Source organism: Phyllobates terribilis, unplaced genomic scaffold, assembly GCF_046119375.1.
Source record: "Phyllobates terribilis strain yellow unplaced genomic scaffold, ASM4611937v1 Scaffold_4__5_contigs__length_816908805, whole genome shotgun sequence".
NCBI lineage: Eukaryota > Metazoa > Chordata > Amphibia > Anura > Dendrobatidae > Phyllobates > Phyllobates terribilis.
The window spans coordinates 666,055,240-666,075,923 of NW_027362764.1; the positions used below are offsets into that span (position 1 = coordinate 666,055,240).

At 44.8% G+C, this 20,684-nt stretch overlaps 1 protein-coding gene across 1 annotated transcript in view; it reads right to left on the reverse strand.

Annotated features, from left to right (window-relative positions):
- LOC141265862 (uncharacterized) overlaps positions 1 to 20,684 on the reverse strand; it is a 1,005,842-nt gene that overhangs the window by 668,412 nt on the left and 316,746 nt on the right. The gene's annotated exons all lie outside the window — the stretch shown is intronic.

Sequence of the window (20,684 nt, forward strand, 5' to 3'; positions counted from 1 at the left end):
TTATTTCAATTAAAGGACTTTATTCTGGGTGTTTGTGTTTTTCTTTAACTTTGACTATGGGGTTAGTAATGGGGGTGTCTTATAGACGCCTCTCCATTACTAACCTGGGCTTGATGTCATCTGGCATTATAAGCTGACATCAACCCCAGCCCTATTACCCCACTGCCACCGCTACAGGGCAGTGGGAAGAGCGAGGCTAAGTGCCAGAATTGGCGCATCCTATGGATGCGCCATTTCTGGGGCGGCTGACGGCTGGTGTTTCTAGCCTGGGAGGGGGCCAATATTCATGGCACCCTTCCTGGGCTATTAATATCAGCCCCCAGCTGTCTGCCTAGCCTGTGCTAGCTATTAAATTAGGGGGGACCCCACGTTAATTTTTTTGGGGGGTTCCCCCATTTTAATAGCTAGTAAAGGCTAGGTATTCAGCTGGGGGCTGATATTAGTAGCCTGGGAAGCTCCGTGGGTATTACCCCCTTCCCAGGCTTCAAACATTTGCCCCAGCTGTCTGCTTAACCTCCGCTAGAGCCTAAAATTAAGGGGAACCCCACGCCATTTTTTTTTAAAATAAATCCTTTATTTTAACACTAAATGACAAGTACAGTAATCAACACTATTACCGTACTTATTATATATGTGACTGACATGTTTCTATCTATCTAATCTATGTGTGAAGCTCTATTCTGTCTGTTATAAATTGTCGGGTACAGATGCTGAATTGCCGGCCAGCTTTTTTAAAGAGACGGTGCACGAAAACACTAATATTTTTTTAAATAAATCCTTTACACTAAATGACAAGTACAGTAAGCAACACTGTCACAGTACTTCATATATATGTGACTGACATGTTTCTATCTATCTAATCTATGTGTGAAGCTCTATTCTGTCTGTTATAAATTGTCGGGTACCGCTGCTGAATTGCCGGCCGGCTTTCTTAAAGAGACGGTGCATGAAAACACTAATATTTTTTTAAATAAATCCTTTACACTAAATGACAAGTACAGTAAGCAACACTGTCACAGTACTTCATATATATGTGACTGACATGTTTCTATCTATCTAATCTATGTGTGAAGCTCTATTCTGTCTATTATAAATTGTCGGGTACAGATGCTGAATTGCCGGCCGGCTTTCTTAAAGAGACGGTGCACGAAAACACTAATATTTTTTAAAATAAATCCTTTACACTAAATGACAAGTACAGTAAGCAACACTGTCACAGTACTTCATATATATGTGACTGACATGGTTCTATCTACCTAATCTATGTGTGAAGCTCTATTCTTTCTGTTGTAAATTGTCGGGTACCGGTGAATGCCGCTGATGAATTGCCGGCTTTTCATGTCATTCTACATTATTCTTAGTTGTTTTACTTCATGTAGAATTAACCTACAAGGAAAGAAAGGGTTTATTTTCATTCCGATATTTGTGTCCCATTGACTTGCATTGGTTTCCGGTATCGGAATCGGCGATATCCGATACTTTTTGGGTATCGGCCCGATCCAATCCGATACGATATTTCCTGATATCGGAAGGTATCGCTCAACACTAGTAGTGAGGCAGTGAGATGAATCTGTGCTGCACTTTATGTACATGCTGAGTAGTGAGGCAGTGAGATGAATCTGTGCTGCACTTTATGTACATGCGGAGTAGTGAGGCAGTGAGATGAATCTGTGCTGCACTTTATGTACATGCTCAGTAGTGAGGCAGTGAGATGAATCTGTGCTGCACTTTATGTACATGCTCAGTAGTGAGGCAGTGAGATGAATCTGCTGCACTTTATGTACATGCTCAGTAGTGAGGCAGTGAGATGAATCTGTGCTGCACTTTATGTACATGCTCAGTAGTGAGGCAGTGAGGTGAATCTGTGCTGCACTTTATGTACATGCTGAGTAGTGAGGCAGTGAGATGAATCTGTGCTGCACTTTATGTACATGCTGAGTAGTGAGGCAGTGAGATGAATCTGTGCTGCACTTTATGTACATGCTCAGTAGTGAGGCAGTGAGATGAATCTGTGCTGCACTTTATGTACATGCTGAGTAGTGAGGCAGTGAGATGAATCTGTGCTGCGCTTTATGTACATGTGTAGCACCCCGAGGGCTCGGCTGCTACAGGGGTATTGCACCTCAGTCCAGAGGTGTGATATTCCACTCCCGGGTAAGGATGGAGTGTGGACCAGGACTCAGTAGGCTGCATGCACCACACACCCCATTTCCGAGGAACAGCTCAACGGTGCTCCCACTAGACAGAAGTGCAGGCACGACAGCATCTGTTCCTGGCTGGAGTGGGGAGGGGGTGGAATACCCAGTGCTGTAGGAGCAGATAGGGGTGGGTCTCTGGGCATAGGTAGGAGCCCATTGGTTGCTAGTCACCTGGGCTCGGGTGTCAGAAGGAGGTATATAAGGTGGGCACCATCTTAGAACAGAGTTCAGTCCAGTAGCCAGTTCAGTTCAGTGGAGACAGTCTGAGGAGAAGACAGGAAGCAGAGCCCCTGCATGGGCTCTGCTCTGCAGGCAGGCCTTGTCAGGAGGCTGGAGCCTGAGAGAGAGAGAGAGAAGAAGGAAGAGAAAGGAAAGTAGGAAAGGAACTGGAACAGAGGAGAAAGGAAGCAAGGAACACAGAGAAAGGCCCAGAGACACGAGGACAGAAGGAACCCCATATGCCCAGGAGATTGCGGGTGACTGGTTGGCAGAACAGGGTACCGGAACCCAAATTGGTGGAGGCAACAGATTCCTCAGCCAAAGACCGGAGGTTGTTACCACATCTTGGTGCGACCCCTCACTACATCCACCAGGAAGGCATACCATATAGGGTCAGGGACGCAGAGATCAGCGTGCCCAGAGAAGGCCCGAGGGAGCTGGACAAAGGTGGGTCACTGGTGGGGACGGCCAGAGAAAGGAAAGGAAGGGAGCCCTGTGCCACGCTCTGGAATTGCCTGGGAGTTGGTCGAGTCCCTTGCCTGGTGAACGCAGCACGGCTCAGGCGGTCCCTCATGTGCACAAGTGACCAGAATAACAACCGTGAGTAAAGCTTTGGAAACTGCAATTACAAGTCTCTGTGTTTCATCGCCGCACCAGCACCATCAGTACTGGGACACTCACACCATCACTCCCATCATCCACATTAGCTGCCCTGAGGCAATACTTCTCCCGTGGGGAGTTATCCCATACTCGGCTGCGCAAACAACATCAGCCTCAGCGGTCGGCAGCGCAGCGGCGGTCCCCACTGACCGCAATCCACGGGTGGCGTAGTCGGACAATTACAATACCAATAGACTGCCACTGGTTTGACCGCCCTGGGCACGGACCGGGTCACCGCCACGGAGGACTACAACCCCCAGCGATCCGGCTCCGGGTATCCCCCTGCACAGCACAGGCCCAGGGGGCGCGTCACATGCTCAGTAGTGAGACAGTGAGATGAATCTGTGCTGCACTTTATGTACATGCTGAGTAGTGAGGCAGTGAGATGAATCTGTGCTGCACTTTATGTACATGCTGAGTAGTGAGGTAGTGAGATGAATCTGTGCTGCACTTTATGTACATGCTCAGTAGTGAGATGAATCTGTGCTGCACTTTATGTACATGCTGAGTAGTGAGGCAGTGAGATGAATCTGTGCTGCACTTTATGTACATGCTCAGTAGTGAGGCACTGAGATGAATCTGTGCTGCACTTTATGTACATGCTCAGTAGTGAGGCAGTGAGATGAATCTGTGCTGCACTTTATGTACATGCTCAGTAGTGAGGCAGTGAGATTTATCTGTGCTGCACTCTATGTACATGCTGAGTAGTGAGGCAGTGAGATGAATCTGTGCTGCACTTTATGTACATGCTCAGTAGTGAGGCAGTGAGATGAATCTGTGCTGCACTTTATGTACATGCTCAGTAGTGAGGCAGTGAGATGAATCTGTGCTGCACTCTATGTACATGCTGAGTAGTGAGGCAGTGAGATGAATCTGTGATGCACTTTATGTAGTGAGGCAGGGCTGTGGAGTTAGAGTAGTGTGTCGGAGTCGTGGAGTCATGGAGAAGTGGAGTAGGAGTTGTGGTGCCGGAGTTGTGGAGCCAGAGTCCTGAATCACTTAAATTGAGGAGTTAGAGTCGGAGGTTTGGCTTACTAACTCCACAAACCTGGTTGTGAGGCTTCCTGACAATGGCTTGTGGTCCTCTGTGGTTAGAACTGGTCTGAGTAGAGTGATGGTATTGTCCTGGAAAGTACATAGCCATGACACCAACAGGTTTTGTATTTTTGGACAGAGCACCCTCTTTTTGTGACAGTGGGTGTCCTCCTGCTTTGGTAAAACATGCAAGTGGCAAAGTCATATATACAGGAATAATCTGTGATGGAGCAGGAGACCTGGACACTTGGCCTTCCTTTATGGGTCACTTTGTGATGGGTGTTACTGGATGAGGGGCCAAAATTAATTCTGCCTCACTTTTTATTCTCAGGTGGGGGTGAGATATCAGTTTGGTAGAGGGAAAAGCTGTGTTTGTTTTTTCTTTCTTTCTTTTACAAGGTGCTGGTGGTGATGTCCTGGATGGAGAGCTGTTAATTTACTGTCTCTGCTCTGGAAAAATGGTCGGCACAACAGCCGGAGTCAGGACCATTGTTATGCCGTCACACCTCGGAGCAGCCCCTGATGAAATGCTGCGAGCAGATACCATAGGTGTACTTCGCCGTCCGTTGCAAATTCATCAATGTTTCCAAAGTCTTGATTAATACGTTTCAGCCATCGCTTTATCCTTGTAAGATCTCTTGGAAAGGAATGCATCGTCACCGATGGATCCCGCTTCTTCCAGTGGCACGAGCAGCTCTTTACAATGCAGGATGACATATTCCCCAGTATTGATGAAGACCGTGTATAATGCTTCTTTTCCACTATGACAGTGCTGCTGCAGGGAAACTGAAGACAAGCTGCGGGAATCCACCAAAGTTACAGCGGATTAGTTTATTGTTGGAAAGGCTTTTATAACAAAAAGGAAAGCGCACAATCGTTTAAAGCATAACTTGACACTAAGAAATTTTTCTTTTTTTTACTGTGGATTATGGTGCAGATTCTGCTCCAAAGTCCACAATGAACATGCCCATTAGATGGCACTGACATTCACTTCTACATAGTGGCATACCGCCAATGGCAGCAGGCCACGCGGCTGCTATGGGGCCCATGAGCCGGGGGGCCTGGTGCCAGTGAAACGTTATCACACGTTCAACTGTAATGGCATCCTGGATGCCAACACAGTTCAAAGTAATGATGAAAGAGGGAACATGAGCTGACGCTTCCACCTCCATCATTTTTCCTTGGTGTCTGACTTCTCGGCACAGTGGGAGCGATGACGTCACTATATGGCGCCACTACATGGCACCCATTACGCTGAGATGTGCGGGTACTTCAGACCGCTCGCTGCATAGACTGGAGCAGTGGGGGAACGAGGAGGAGAGGTGAGTATTGCATTTTTTTTAAATCAGTGAGTGCATTATACTATATGGAGGACTATGGGGAATGCATTATACTATATGGAGGCCTATGGAGAGTGCATTATACTATATGGAGGACTATGGGGTGCATTATACTGTATGGAGGACTATGGAGAGTGCATTATACTATATGAAGAACTATGGGGAGTGCATTATACTGTATGAAGTGTAACATACCTGGCGGCATCCTTGCATAGTGGTCCATCTCCCACTGTGCAAGAGCGTGCACTTGATCTCCAGTCCAGTCTGCTAGCCTGGCTTCCCTCCATGCTGTCTGCTTGCCTCTGTTTCTGCTGCTTAAGGGCGGCACCCGATCACTTCCTGCTTCTTGTAGCTGTTGCAGGCACACCCCTTGTGCGTCCTCAGCCTATTGCTGTCTGTCACCTGATATTTAACCCAGCTCCTCCCTGGAATCCATGCCTGAGCATTGTGTTCTGTCAGTTGGCTTCCTGTCACTGATGTGCCAGGTCCTGTCTATGCTTCCTGCCTTGCGGTATCAGTTCCTGTGTCTGAACTGTGTCCTGTCTGAACTATCTTCTAGCCTGTTGTCTTCTGCCTATCCTGGAGGCTGTATTTCCAGGCCAGTGTGAACACACTCCTAGCCTGTTCTTTCCGCCTTCTAGGGGCCGCATACCTAGACCCGTTCCTGTATCTAGCCTGTTCCTGTCTGAACACGCTCCTAGCCTTTTCGTTCCGCCTTCTAGGGGCTGCATACCTAGACCCGCTCCTGTATCTTGCTGCTGTGTCTGTTCTTGTCTGAATACTCTCCTAGCCTGTTACCTGTTTTTCTCTATGTCCGTACCTTCCCTTTTCCTGCAGAATCTGATCCCGTACCTAACTCCTACTCGTTGTCCCTGTACTCCCGTTTGTGAGTTTAGAGTCCACTCGCTACTTCATTGCAAGTATCCTGTGTGTACCTGGTTCTGCCTTTCCCTTCCAGTCTGTTCCCTGGGAACAGATCCCTGTCCCCTCTGCTCTGCCTTGCTCACCGCTCCGGCGGTTCTTGCCTGCTCTGACCCTTTGCTCGCTGCTCCGGCAGTCTCGCTCTCCTCTGACCCTTTGCTCGCTGCTCCGGCAGTCTCTCTCTGCTCTGACCCTTTGCTCGCTGCTCCGGCAGTCTCTCTCTGCTCTGACCCTTTGCTCGCTGCTCCGGCAGTCTCGCTCTGCTCTGACCCTTTGCTCGCTGCTCCGGCAGTCTCGCTCTGCTCTGACCCTTTGCTCACTGCTCCGGCAGTCTCGCTCTGCTTTGACCCTTTGCTCGCTGCTCCGGCAGTCTCGCTCTGCTCTGACACTTTGCTCGCTGCTCCGGCAGTCTCGCTCTGCTCTGACCGTTTGCTCACTGCTCCGGCAGTCTCGTCCTGCTCCTCTCTTGCTCACCGCTTCAGGCGGCCTTGTCCTGCTCTTCTCTCGCTCACCGCTCCAAGCGGCCTCGTCTTGTTCTGCTCTTGCTCGCCGTTCTGGGCGGCCTCACTCTGCTGTTTGTCCACCGCATCTGCGGTTCTGTTCCTGAGTCCCAGTCTGTACTGGGTCCTATCCACTCGGTGCTCCAACCTGTCGTACCTGCCAGTACCTCCTTGCCTGCATACCAGTCGTGCTTACCAGCATCCGCCAGTCTGCATACCAGCCGTGTCTGCCTATACCCAGCAGTCTGTGTGCCAGCCTAACCTGCCTGTTCCTGTATTCTCCTGTGTGAGTCAACAGCCGTGTCCGGGGTCTGTCCTGGAGTAGCCCCTGGTCCCTCTGCTCGGTTCCTCCTTGGTGCACTGGCGTCGTATGCCGTCGTGCGACCCTGGTCGGATCGGGTGGATACTTAGTTACGCCCCTCCAGGTATTCACTCTCCGCCACGGTCCAGTGGAATCACTACATATACACGCACACGCCACTCAGCCCGGGCGTGTGCATTACATGAAGGACTATGGGAAGTGCATTATACTATATAGAGGACTATGGGGAATGCATTATACTATATGGAGGCCTATGGCGGGTACACTATACTGTATGGAGGACTAAGGGAGTGCATTATACTATATGGAGGACTATGGAGAGTGCTTATATACTATATGGAGGACTATGGAGAGTGCATTATACTATATGGAGGACTATGGAGAGTGCATTATACTATATGGAGGACTATGGGGAGTGCATTATACTGTAGGGAGGCTTTTGAGGTGCATTATACTGTATAGAGATCTATGGGGAGTGTATTATACTGTATGGAGGACTATGGGGTGCATTATACTGTATGGAGGACTATGGGGAGTTCATTATACTGTATTGAGGACTATGGGGAGTGCATTATACTATATGGAGGACTATGGGGGGTGCATTATTCCATATGGAGGCTTATGGCGGGTATACTATACTGTATGGAGGACTAAGGGAGTGCATTATACTATATGGAGGTTTATGGAGAGTGCTTATATCCTATATGGAGGACTATGGAGAGTGCTTATATCCTATATGGTGGACTATGGAGAGTGCATTATACTATATGGAGGACTATGGGGAGTGCATTATACTGTAGGGAGGTCTTTGAGGTGCATTATACTGTATAGAGATCTATGGGGAGTGTATTATTCTGTATGGAGTACTATGGGGTGCATTATATTGTATGGAGGACTATGGGGAGTTCATTATACTGTATTGAGGACTATAGGGAGTGCATTATACTATGTGGAGGACTTTGGGGGATGCATTATACGGTATTGAGGACTATGGGGAGTGCATTATACTATATTGAGAACTATGGAGAGTGCATTATACTATATGGAGGACTATGGAGAGTGCATTATACTATATGGAGGACTATGGAGAGTGCATTATACTATAAGGAGGACTATGGGGAGTGCATTATACTGTAGGGAGGACTATGGAGAGAGCATTTTACTATATGGAGGACTATAGCAGGTGCATTATACTGTATGGTGGACTATGGGGAGTGCATTATACTATATGGAGGACTATGGGGAGTGAATTATACTGTATGGAGGACTATGGGGAGTGCATTATACTGTATGGAGGACTAAGGGAGTGCATTATACTATATGGAGGACTATGGGCGTTGCATTATACGGTATTGAGGACTATGGGGAATACATTATACTATATGGAGGCCTATGGCGGGTGCATTATACTGTATGGAGGACTAAGGGAGTGCATTATACTATATGGAGGACTATGGGCGTTGCATTATACGGTATTGAGGACTATGGGGAATACATTATACTACATTGAGGCCTATGGCGGGTGCATTATACGGTATTGAGGACTATGGGGAATACATTATACTATATGGAGAACTATGGGGAGTGCATTATACGGTATTCAGGACTATGGGGAGTTCATTATACTATATGTAGGACTATGGAGAATGTATTCTACTATATGGAGGACTATGGTGAGTGCGTTATACTATATGGAGGACTATGGGGGTGCATTATACTGTAGAGAGGCCTTTAAGGTGCATTATACTGTATAGAGATCTGTGGGGAGTGTATTGTACTGTATGGAGGACTATGGGGTGCATTATACTGTATGGAGGACTATGGGGAGTGCATTATATCATATTAAGGACTATGGGGAGTGCATTATACTGTATGGAGGACTATGGGGTGCATTATACTGTATGGAGGACTATGGGGTGCATTATACTGTATGGAGGACTATGGGGAGTGCATTATACTGTATTGAGGACTATGGAGAGTGCATTATACTATATGAAGAACTATGGGGATGCATTATACTATATGGAGGATTATTGAGTGGAGTATACTATATGGAGGACTACGGGACCCATTATACTATATGGAGGGCAATGTGGGGGCCATTATAATGTATGCAAGCAATTATACTGTTTGGAGGGCTAGTGCAGGCCATTATACAGTGTGGGGCCATTATACTGTATGTAGGCCCATTACACTGCATGGAGGGGGGCTGTGTGGGGTCACAGTTAGAGGATCATACTGTGCTTGGGTCACCATTCTTTGCCGGGGGAGTTGAGGTGGCGTACAGTAGGGTCATCATACTGTGCGTGAGGAGGGTACTGTGGAGGAAGTCACTGTGTGGGTATCATACAGTGTTTGTGGGGCACTTTTGTTGGCATCAAATTTTATGATTGCAATGAAAGGGGAATCTAGGGTTTCAATAGGAGGAAAATTACTTTGTCAGGACGGCAAAGTTGTGAGACCTGCTCTTCTGTGACACTGCAGAATATTTTTTGTAGGGGGCCCAATTAGAACTTCTGCTATGGGGCCCCATGATTTCTATGTACGTCCCTGCCTCTACAATAGGTAACATAGAATTATAAGCTATCATGGTTGGGTTCCAATCTGAGAAATGTCAGCTCATGGATCGCCACCAATGATAAGTTCTGAAATCTCTCCAATGTGCCCTGATGATGAGCAGGTGAATGCTGTACTGTGGAGATGATGGCGTCTGTATGATGACGTTTGTTGTGCTCTGCTGCCCTCTGTTGGTGGAGTTTTATATCACATACAAACTTGAGGTTACTTCAGCAGGAGTCATATAATTACTGGAAAGGACTCTGTACACATTAGCCTGAGCCCACCGCCAATATGACCAGGATCGGGTAACAATCTAATGTGTATTGGGGCCTCCTGACAGACAATGTTGGTGGGAAAGGAGGATGCGGTATTTCTGATTTTGGACTGGATCCCTTTGTTCTCCAAGACAAGCCACCACCAGAGTCTGGCAGCGATTCTCTGATAGGGAATGTATGTAACAGCATTTTTTAGGAATTTTTTGGAGCCTCAAAGAATGCATGAAAAATATCTAAAAAAAAATGTAAAGACTTTTCCTGTTCTTTTTTATTATTGAAAAACAATTTGCTTGATAGTTTTTCATTAACTTCAGGTTTTCAAAAATGCCGGATGGTGAAAACAAGTGATCTGTTAATTCTTCAGGTGTTTTCTGCTAGGAAGTCGATCCCTATTTTACACGAAAAGCCTACGAGAAGGCTAAAAAAAACCACTACAATGGAGCTCTGGCATCGTTTTGAGCTTTTTGAAACGTTTTAACTCCTTAAAGGGAATCGGTCAGCAGGTTTTTGCTATGTAATCTGAAGACAGCATGCTGTAGGGTAGGGCCGGACTGGGACATCAGGAATCAGCCCTGGCACATAAGGAAAAGCAGAAAATCAATATTTTAAATTGGAGTGTATCTTTTCTATGCGACCTTTCCAGTACAGTTTGTGGGTGAGAACACTAAGGGAGTTCAATAGGTGAAAAATGACAATACATGTCCCTCTCCCTGGCTTTAAAAGTTGGGAGATACGGCATTCTGTGACTGCCCCTATGCGCCATGACCCTGCTGACAATGTCTGGTTTTGGAAAGGGGAACCAGAATTAGGACTTCTGCTATGGGGCCCCATGACTTCTATGTATGCCCCTAGCTGCAGGAGGATCTAAGGTCAGTGCATATTATAATAATTATAACTTATACACTTGGCTCATCCTCCCATCTCATTAAAGGGGATTTCCACGCAGTGCACATTGTTAGTCAGCAGTGCAGCGCACTGACTAAGGCCTCTTTCACTCGTTAGTCACTCCGGTACGAGTGGTGACAGTTTCCACACGTACCGGAGACACTGACACATGCAGACCCATTCAAATCTATGGCTCTGTGCACATCTTAGTGTGTTTTTGCAGACCGTGTGTCCGTGTGCGCCACACTGAGACAAGTCAGTTTTTTTGCGAATACGCGGTCAGCAAAACGTCCCACACAGATGACATCCGTGTGACACGTACCGGAGCCTGGGAATCAGTGTACAGTTAGCGCTGTTCCCAAGCGCCGGGTGCTGAACACTGCCCTCATCATGGTTCCCTGCCGGCGCTGCCTTCAGCACTAGCAGGGACCATGATGAGGGTCGTAGTGCCTGTTCCAGCAGTGTCCCCACCTGTAAAAATAAGAATAAAATAATAAAATCCATGTACTCACCTCTCCTAAGTGTCCCCCGCTGTAATCCTCTGACCGCTGACGCAGAGGAGCCGGGAAGAATGAACTGCTCCGGAGCTGTGCTCAGTGAGTGACTGGACACCGCTCCTGACCTACAGCTCCGGAGCGGCTCATCCCCTCCGGATCCTCTGCAGCAGCGGTCGCATGGATTACAGCGGGGGACACCTAGGAGAGGTGAGTACATGGATTTTATTACTTTATTCTTATTTTTAGGGACACTGAGGGAGCAGACACTACTACCTTCATCATGGCCCTTGCTGGTGCTGATGGCAGCGCCGGCAGGAAACCATGATGAGGGCAGTGTTCAGCACCCGGCACTTAGGAACAGCGCTAACTGTACACTGATTTACAGGCGCCGGTCCGTGTGATCCTGATGCGGCATACGGTTGCCACACGTGTGACACACTCAGACATACGGGGCACGGATATCTCCGGTACCGGAAATATACGAACGTGTGAAAGCGGCCTAACAGAGTGTAATGTTGGGATTTGGCTTTACCAGGCAATTCAGGCAGTTGTCACGTGACCATAAGTATGTGATTTGCCAAACACGGTCTCATCTGCTGCTCATCCATTTCTCTTAATTTTCTATTGAGAGAAGCAGATGAGAACATGTTTGGCAAATCACATACTTATGGTATGTCTCCCATGCAGACTATTGAAGCATGCAAAAAGTAAAAAAAAATGTTTTAATTTTTTTTTTAAAATATAAAAGTTTAAATCACCCCCCTTTCACCCATTCAAAATAAAACAATTAAAAAAAATCAAAAATACACATATTTGCTATCACCGCGTTCAGAATCACCCGATCTATCAATATATTAAAATAATTAATCCGATCGTTAAACGGAGTAATGAGAAAAAAAATCTAAATGCCAGAATTAAGTTTTTCCGGTCACCGCAACATTGCAATAAAATGCAATAATGGGCGATCAAAACATCGTATCTACCTCAAATAGTATCAATAAAGACGACAGCTCAGTGTGCAAAAAATAAGCCCTGACCCGGCCCCAGATCCCGAAAAATGGAGACGCTACATGTCTCGGAAAATAGAAACTTTTTTTTGTTGCAACCTTTGGATTTTTTTTTCACCACTTAAATAAAAAAGAAACTATACATGTTTGTTATCTGCGAGCTGATAATGACCTGGGGAATCATAAGGGCAGGTCAGTTCACCGCACTTTGAATTTTTTTCCCATTTTCCAGTACACAATATGGTAAAACCAATAGTGTTGTTCAAAAGCACAACTCGTCCCGCAAAAAACAAGCCCTCACATGGCCATATTGATGAAAAAATAAAAGAGTTATGGCTCTGGGAAGAAGGGGAGCAATAAAATGAAAGCGCAAAAACCCAAGGTGGTAAAAGGGTTAAATTGACTAAATTTGTCTCTGGGCTGGGATAGAACACTAACTCACCCAGTGACTGTTATGCTAGTTTAGCTACTCACTCGGGATAATAGGTAAAACAAAATACTACAACTGACCCTGCCGGTTTCCTGTACAGACTAGAGATCCTGACCCTACAGTCCCTAGTGGTTCCTGTGTGAGCTGAGATAGCCCTACCACAGACTAGACAATGGCAACTCGGACCTATGCTGCTTAAAAGGCCATCGAGTGCATCATGTTCCTCCTAAAGCACCAGAGGGCTGAGCAGAGTGTGAATTACCTACAAAAGGAAAAGTGTGCTGAAAAAAAGGAAAAGATCCTAGAGTGAGTAAAAAAAAAAACATGAAATACAAAATAAAGTATAAAGTACACACTGTTAGAAAATATGCAGCCTACTATCTAAAAATATAACAAGCTATCAGGGTAACCACCAAATTAATCAAATTTTTTTTTTTTTATCTAAAAATAAACAGAAGTTAGGAGCAGAGCAAAGAACAGAAACAGCAAAGCGATAAACCCTAGCTGGAAATAAACTGACTGGTTTTAAACTACAGTAGAATGGCTGGACATCCAAATGAGACTATCACCAGCAGGAAATGCCAGCAGGGGGACAGAAGATAAAGCAGGACCCAAAAGGTGATAGACAAATGAAAAAACCTGTGTTATGCTAAACAGACTGCAGCCAGAATAGCAGAACCTAAACACCTGGAAAAAGGTGTGTCTGATATGGCTCAGCGGACAGAGAAGCCTACCACAAAACACAGGCTCAAGGGTTGAACCCAGGAGCATGACAGTGACCCAGATCACTGCAGACTGGGGCAGGAACGACAACACACTGCCGCTGACTGCTGGTCTGGAGCTGATTAGGCAGCCACCAGGGAGATACATAGAAATCATGGGGCCAAATAGCAAAAGTCCTAATAGCCCTATACATAATATGGTGGGCCCACATATAGTCCTGCACATAATATGACGGCCTCAAATATAGTCCTGTACATAATATGATGGCCTCACATATAGTCTTGCATATAATATTATGGCCTCACACATAGTCCTGCACATAATATGATGGCCTCACATATAGTCCTGCACATAATATGATGGCCTCACATATAGTCCTGCACATAATATGATGGCCTCACATATAGTCCTGCACATAATATGATGGCTCCACACATAGTCCTGAACTTATGATGGCCTCACATATAGTCCTGCACATAATATGATGGCTCCACACATAGTCCTTCACTTATGATGGCCTCACATATAGTCCTACACATAATATGATGGCCTCACATATAGTCCTGCACATAATATGATGGCCCCACATATAGTCCTACACATAATATGATGGCCCCACATGTAGTCCTACACATAATATGATGGCCTCACATATAGTCCTGCACATAATATAATGGCCCCACATATACAGTTATATGAAAAAGTTTGGGCACCCCTATTAATCTTAAGCTTAATGTTTTATAAAAATTGGTGTTTTTGCAACAGCTATTTCAGTTTGATATATGTAATAACTGTTGGACACAGTAATGTTTCTGCCTTGAAATGAGGTTTATTGTACAAACAGAAAATGTGCAATCTGCATTCAAACAAAATTTGACAGGTGCATAAGTATGGGCACCTCACCAGAAAAGTGACATTAATATTTAGTAGATCCTCCTTTTGCAAAAATAACAGCCTCTAGTCGCTTCCTGTAGCTTTTAATGATTTCCTGGATCCTGGATGAAGGTATTTTTGACCATTCCTCTTTACAAAACAATTCCAGTTCAGTTAAGTTTGCTGGTCGCCGAGCATGGACAGCCCTCTTCAAATGATCCCACAGATGTTCAATGATATTCAGGTTTGGGGACTGGGTTGGTCATTCCAGAACATTGTATTGTTCCTCTGCATGAATGCCTGAGTAGATTTGGAGCGGTGTTTTGGATCATTGTCTTGCTGAAAGATCCATCCCCTGTGTAACTTCAACTTTGTCACTGATTCTTGAACATTATTGTCAAGAATCTGCTGATACTGAGTGGAATCCATGTGTCCCTCAACTTTAACAAGATTCCCGGTGCCGGCATTGGCCACACAGCCCCAAAGCATGATGGAACCTCCACCAAATTTTACTGTGGGTAGCAAGTGTTTTTCTTGGAATGCTGTGTTTTTTTGCCGCCATGCATAACGCCTTTTTGTATGACCAAACAACTCAATCTTGGTTTCATCAGTCCACAGGACCTTCTTCCAAAAAGAAATTGGCTTCTCCAAATGTGCTTTTGCATACCTCAGCCGACTCTGTTTGTGGCGTGCTTGCAGAAACGGCTTCTTTCGCATCACTCTCCCATACAGCTTCTCCTTGTGCAAAGTGCGTTGTATAGTTGACCGATGCACAGTGACACCATCTGCAGCAAGTTGATGCTGCAGCTCTCTGGAGGTGGTCTGAGGATTGTCCTTGACTGATCTCACCATTCTTCTTCTCTGCCTTTCTGATGTTTTTCTTGGCCTGCCACTTCTGGCCTTAACAAGAACTGTCCCTGTGTTCTTCCATTTCCTTACTATGTTCCTCACAGTGGAAACTGACAGGTTAAATCTCTGAGACAGCTTTTTGTATCCTTCCCCTGAACAACTATGTTGAATAATCTTTGTTTTCAGATCATTTGACAGTTGTTTTGAGGAGCCCATGATGCCACTCTTCAGAGGAGATTCAAACAGGTGAACAACTTGCAAGTGGCTACTTTAAGTAGCTTTTCTCATGATTGCATACACCTGGCTATGAAGTTCAAAGCTCAATGAGGTTACAAAACCAAAAAAAGGGCTTTAGTAAGTCAGTAAAAAGTAGGTAGGAGTATTTAAAACAAGAAAATGATAAGGGTGCCCATACTTATGCACCTGTCAAATTTTGTTTGAATGCAGATTGCACATTTTCTGTTAGTACAATAAACCTCATTTCAAGGCAGAAACATTACTGTGTCCAACAGTTATTACATATATCAAACTGAAATAGCTGTTGCAAAAACACCAATTTTTATAAAACATTAAGCTTAAGATTAATAGGAGTGCCCAAACTTTTTAATATAACTGTAGTCCTGCACATAGTATGATAGCCCCACATATAGTCCTGCACATAGTATGATAGCCCCACATATAGTCCTGCACATAGTATGATGGCCCACAAAGTGCTGATTTATCACTGCAGCTGCGGCTGGGCTGTGACTTAAGGGTTACTAGGGCGAAATAGCAGAGTGCGCACTCTGACGTATGACAGTGTGCTCCTGGCTCCAGCAACATGTATGCTGCAGTCCGGGCCTACTGTAGTGGTTAAAACACAGATTACAGAAATGCCTCTCTTCTCAAGCTCCTGGTTTTGTTTACTTGCAATGATTGTTTTAGCACCAGGAGCTTATCTTTACAGGGACAGCAGTGCCTGCCTCCTGTGATAAGCAGCTCACTGTCTATGGACTTTGCACATGGAGAGCCTGGTGTGGGCGGGGTTAGCTGTGGTGTGGGCGGGGTTAGCTTTTTCAGTTCTGCTTCATTCTAAATGTAAAAGCTCTGATTGTGTCAGAACGGCTGCACCCAGCAAACTAAGTGATACATCGTTGGATTGAGCTTCTCTTTGCCTACATTATGCTGCTCTCAGATGAGGAGGTAAAAACCTGCTGACAGATTACCTTTAACCCCTTTAAAGCCCATGACGTACTAATACGCGTCTGTGCCCTGGGACTTAAGAGCCTGACCCGTATTAGTACGTCATGGCGATCGCGCGCGCACACAGGCTGTGCGGGCGCGATCGCCGCCGGGTGTCAGCTGATTGTCACAGCTGACACCCGATACTATGTGCAGGGAGCGGTCCTGCACCGCTCCCAGCACATTAACTCCCGCAATGCTGCGATCGAAGTCGATTGCAGCATTGCGGAGGCAAGGGGAGGTGATCGCCGATACTCACCTCCTCTTCCGGCGTCCAGTGCTGTCTGCCGCGGCTTCCCGGGTGTTGCCATGACGACCCGATGTCGTCATGACAACATCCGGGTCACCAGACAGCAGGAAGATTGTTTGGACATGCGCAGTGCATCTCCAAACTATCTTCTCCCTGTCCAGCGCTGACAGCCTGCATGGCACAGGGATGGTGCTTCATTCCTGTGCCATGCAGGCGATCAGAATAAAGAAAGTGAAAGTCCCATAGTGGGACAAAGTAAAAAAGTAAAAAAACTGTCTGAAAGTGAGAAAAAAAAATAAAAAATTGTAAAAATATTTAAAAAAAAATAAAAAAAATAATCCACTAAAAATAAAAATATAATGCACCCATCAATAAATATTATTATGAAAAAAAAACAAACAAACAATAAAAGTACACATATTTGGTATTGCCGCGTCCATAACGACCTGACCTAGAAAACTGTTCCACTAGTTAACCCCTTCAGTGAACACGGTAAAAAAAAACAAAAAAAAACAAAGCAAAAAACAATGCTTTATCATCATACCGCCAAACAAAAAATGGAATAACACGCGATCAAAAAGACGAATATAAATAAAAATGGTACCGCTGAAAACGTCATCTCATCCTGCAAAAAACAAGCCACCATACAGCTCCATCATCCGAAAAATCAAAAAGTTAGAGCTCTCAGAATAAAGCGATGCAAAAAAATAATTTTTTCTATAAAATATCTTTTACTGTGTAAAAGCGCCAAAACATAGAAAAACTATATAAATGTGGTACCGCTGTAAACGTACTGACCCGAAGAATAAAGCTACCTTATCAATTTTACCACACGCGGAACAGAATAAAAAAATGTAAAAAAACACAATTCCTGAATTGTTGGTTTTTGTTTATTCTGCCTCCCAAAAATAGGAATAGAAAGCGATCAAAAAATGTCACGTGCCTGAAAATGGCACCAATAAAAACGTCAACTCACCCCGCAAAAAACAAGCCGTCACATGACTCTGTCTGCCAAAATATGGCGATGCAAAAACTAGATTTTACAAAATATGTGTCTTTTAGTGTGTGACAGCTGTCAATCATAAAAACCCGATATGATTCTGGTATCGCTGTAATCGCACCGACCCGAAGAATAAAGTAATCTCATCACTTATACCGCACGAGGAACGGCGTAAAAAATAAATGCTAGGGCTAGGGTTGGGGGTTGTGCTAATGTTAGGGTTGGGGTTGTTTTTTTTTTCCAATGTAAAAAAAAAAAAAGATGACGATATGGCGACTAGTGTTGAGTGCAAGTGCTCGCTACTTGAGTTTGCATCGGGTGCTCGGGTATGCACTGAGTATCGCGGGTGCTCGAGTCTCCGCCCCAATTGCTTCGCGGCCAAAAAAACCTTGCGGGGATTGCCTGCCATGCACGAGCAATCCCCGCATGTTTTTTTGGGGGTGTCTAATAACCGTGAAACATGCGGGCGGGGACTCGAGCATTTCACTTGAGCACCCGTGATACATGGTGCATACCTGAGTACCCGATGCAAACTCAAGTAGCGAGCACATGCGCTCAAGAGTAATGACAACTTATTCAATATGATGACCTAATGTTATCAAATTCTGTGTCGTACCTCTGGGTTCAAAATGTTCGCTATACCCCTTAATAAAATCCTTGAGGGGTATAGTTTCCAAAATGGGGTCACTTGTGGGGGAGCTCCACTGTTTAGGCACATCAGGGGCTCTCCGAACACAACATGGTGTCCGCTAACAAATTGAATGGAAAATCGGCTCAAATTGTTAGCGGACACCATGTTGCGTTTGGAGAGCCCCTGATGTGCCTAAACAGTGGAGCTCCCCCACAAGTGACCACATTGTGGAAACTAGACCCCCCCCAAGGCACCTATCTAGATGCATAGTGAGAACTTGGAACCCCTAGGTGTTTCACAAATTGATTCGTAAAAATGAAAAAGTATTTATTTTTCCACTTTTTAATTTTTACGAATCAATTTGTGAAGCACCTAGGGGTTCCAAGTTCTCACTATGCATCTAGATAGGTGCCTTGGGGGGTCTAGTTTCCAAAATGGGGTCACTTGTGGGGGAGCTTCACTGTTTAGGCACAGAGGGGCTCTCTAAACGCTACATGGCGTCCGCTAATTATTCAAGCAAATTTCACAATCAAAAAGTCAAATGGCGCTCCTTCCCTTCCGAGCTCTGCCGTGTGCCCAAACAGTGGTTTTTCCCAACATATGGGGTATCTGCGTGCCCAGGGGAAATTGCACAACAAATTTTGGGGTCCATTTTTTCCTGTTACCCCTGTGAAAATTTTAAAAAAATTGGGTCTAAAGTAACATTTCTGTGAAAAAAGTTAAATGTTCATTTTTTTCTTCCACATTCCAAAAATTCCTGTGAAGCACCTGAAGGGTTAATAAGCTTCTTGAATGTGGTTTTGAGCACCTTGAGGGGTGCAGTTTTTAGAATGGTGTCACTTTTGGGTATTTTCTGTCATAAAGACCCCTCAAAGTGACTTCAAATGTGATGTGGTCCCTAAAAAATGGTTTTGTAAATTTTGTTGGAAAAATGAGAAATCGCTGGTCAACTTTTAACCCTTATAGCTCCCTAACAAAAAAAAATTGTGGTTCCAAAATTGTGCTGATGTAAAGTAGACATGTGGGAAATGTTATTTAACTCTTTTGTGTGACATATCTCTCTGATTTAAGGGCATAAAAATTCAAATTTTGAAAATTGCAAAATTTTCAAAATTTTCGCCAAATTTCCATTTTTTTCACAAATAAACGCAAGTGATATCGAAGAAATTTTACCACAATCATGAAGTACAATATGTCACGAAAAAACAGTCTCAGAATCAGGGGGATCCGTTCAAGCGTTCCAGAGTAATTACCTCATAAAGTGACAGTGGTCAGAATTGTAAAAATTGGGCTGGTCATTAACGTGTAAACCACCTTGGGTTGTAAAGGGGTTAATGCAAGATCTTCTACATGTGCATGATTGTGGGGGTATCGCATGTGGAGGTGGCTCAGGAGATAATATACAGCTGCAGTTATTAACTATTTAAATGCTGCTGTCAATGTCTAAGGCCGGGGTCACACGAGCATTATTCTCTCATGCAAGAAAATCGGACTGATTATTATAATGACACTTGGATCAAGCTCTAATCATAGTTGAATGTCAGTTTACTGTGATACGATTTTCTCGCATGAGAGAATTGTCTCCCAAGTGCGGAGAAGATGGAGAATTTTATTTCCTTTCCATTGTCTGAGTCCGCATAAATCGGACTGCACTCAGATGTCATCCGAGTGCAGCCCAATATTTTACACGCACCTATAGACTTATATGAGTCACATGATCCGATTATCAGAACCACTCCCAGCATGCTGCAATATTTTTCTCAGGCCTGAGCCTCTGTCATCTTACTCCTCCGCGGAAGCTCCTCTATATATTGAGCTTCAAAGGAGACCAAGATTTACACTACAAACTGCAGTATACAGTATGAGGGATCGGATGATTGCAGGTTCAAGTTCCCTAAGGGGATTAACAGAAAGTAAGAAAATAAAAAAAGTTTATAAAAATATATATTTCTTAAATATAAAAACTTAAAATCACCCCTCACTTCTCCACCATTGGAACAATGGAAGGAAAAACAAAGAAATAATAATAATAAAACACGTGGTATCGCCGCGTTCAGAAACGTCCAATCAATCAAAGTATAGAATTAATTAACCCGATCAGTAAACGCCGTCACGAGACTAAGTCACACTGCTAGAAATGGGTTTTTTTGGACACTAATCCGCCCTAAAAATATATAATAACAACTAATCAAAATGTCATCTATCGCCAGATACGGTATCGCTACAACAGCTGCACAATCAGCAGAAAAATACAAAAAATGGCAAAATTAACCCAAAAAATGTTTTTGG